The following is a 1,592-nucleotide window of genomic DNA, read 5'->3' as shown; positions in this document are numbered from 1 at the left end:
ATCCCTGTCTGGATTCCCCTCCACAGAATATATTGGAAAGCTAATATCTGGACTAGCATACATTTACAGTAATTTAGGTCTGTATCGCTGTAGATAACTATTAAGCAGTTATATAAGCTTACTGGGTTGGTTATGTAAAAAAAATGTTAATAGTAATAAAGAAGTCAATAGTTGTAGCCACGATGCTATTGGGAAGGAAGAACTTCCCCTTTTATTATCAAATAAATTTCCCAGACATAATTAGAAACACAATCCTTAACTGAGGAAATCATTTTTTTTTAAACAAAAAAACCTACAACTACTCAAATATATATTGGAAATTGTTTAAAGGGGGATAGCGCGAACGCAGTCCCCCGCTAACAAAAATTGCGCACTCGAGTTAACCACATTTGGGTTAATCGCAGGGGTCAGCCCCACCGGAGTGCAATGGTGAGCCTCGCCCTGGGAGAACCGCCTTCGTGATCACGGTATCTCCTGTGCCAGGTAAGTATGCTTTCCAACGCCTGGCGACAGCCCACGCTCACCCATACTGAAAACCCTAAGCTCACTACAAGTCTTTATACAAATTTTACATTACCCTTTAGTTTGATTATAAAATACTGAACTTTACTTACAATCACATTGCAATTTTCTTTATAAACAAAGTTTTCTATATCATTAATGGTGTTATTAAAAAAAAAAAAAAAAAAAGACCATCACTTATGGAACACTGGGATAATTATAAAAAAATTATGTCAGTTTCTTACTGTATTCATAATATATATCTGCATACACCAATTTGTTTATTATTTATATATAAAAGTTTTACTACTCAGTTTGGAACACGGCTTGTATTAAATTTAAATAATAATTTGGGCATTGTAATTAGTTTCTCAGTAAATTTTAAATAATGGGAAACTAATATTACTTACATTTCAATTCAGTTCAATTACTATATAAATAACATTTATTTCCTTTTAATTTAACAAAAACAATAATAATTACTGTTAACTTTTTAAATGAATTTATTTCCTTTTAAACCGAAAATATAAATTAAAGGTCTTGTGACGGTTTAATAGATATACCTATATATAATTATGTATGTATATATATATATATATATATATATACTCGTATATATATATATGTATATGTAAAGAATATGTATTAATGTATATATATTGTAAAGAGTATAAATATAAAATACTTGTATATATATGTTAATATAATATATATATATATATATATCTATATATATATATAAATATATATGTATGTGTGTGTGTGTTTCAAGTAAAGGCTTTTTAGGGTCGTAAGATTATAATTATCAGCCTACACATTGTGGTCTTTTCTGGTCAACTTGCGAAACAATTGAAAAATTATGTAATATTTAATTAGATTTTGTTGGAATTCTATTGACAAACGTCGTTAATACCAATCAAAATAATAAAATAATAGATAACCAGATGTCGTTTATGCCGTTCTGTAAATAAAAATCTTTCAACAGAAGATTCTCAGAAATATTTTCCGGGACATGCTTTCAACCGCATTTTAGTATCGCTTCTCGGCCTTTTGGCTAAGATCAAAGTGTAGTATCTGTTCTTATCAGCTTA

The 1,592-nt window shown here is 29.3% G+C and overlaps 2 non-coding genes across 2 annotated transcripts in view; one reads left to right on the top strand and one right to left on the bottom strand.

The window, feature by feature from the left end:
* Window positions 1–328: 328 nt before the first annotated feature.
* Window positions 329–491, bottom strand: LOC147468634 (U1 spliceosomal RNA). Its single transcript, XR_015192414.1, has one exon. It is a non-coding gene; the product is annotated as a U1 spliceosomal RNA (small nuclear RNA).
* A 1,044-nt stretch (window positions 492–1,535) lies between these two features.
* Window positions 1,536–1,592, top strand: part of LOC122242407 (U2 spliceosomal RNA) — a 193-nt gene continuing 136 nt past the window's right edge. The window contains exon 1 of the small nuclear RNA XR_006222288.2: window positions 1,536–1,592. This exon is cut by the window's right edge and continues 136 nt beyond it. This is a non-coding gene — a small nuclear RNA (U2 spliceosomal RNA).

Source organism: Penaeus japonicus, unplaced genomic scaffold (genome assembly GCF_977035675.1).
Source record: "Penaeus japonicus unplaced genomic scaffold, GWHDUDI00000001_assembly GWHDUDI00000027, whole genome shotgun sequence".
Taxonomy (NCBI): domain Eukaryota; kingdom Metazoa; phylum Arthropoda; class Malacostraca; order Decapoda; family Penaeidae; genus Penaeus; species Penaeus japonicus.
Note: the sequence above shows the minus strand (reverse complement) of the source record. Positions and strands in the feature narration are given on the sequence as shown.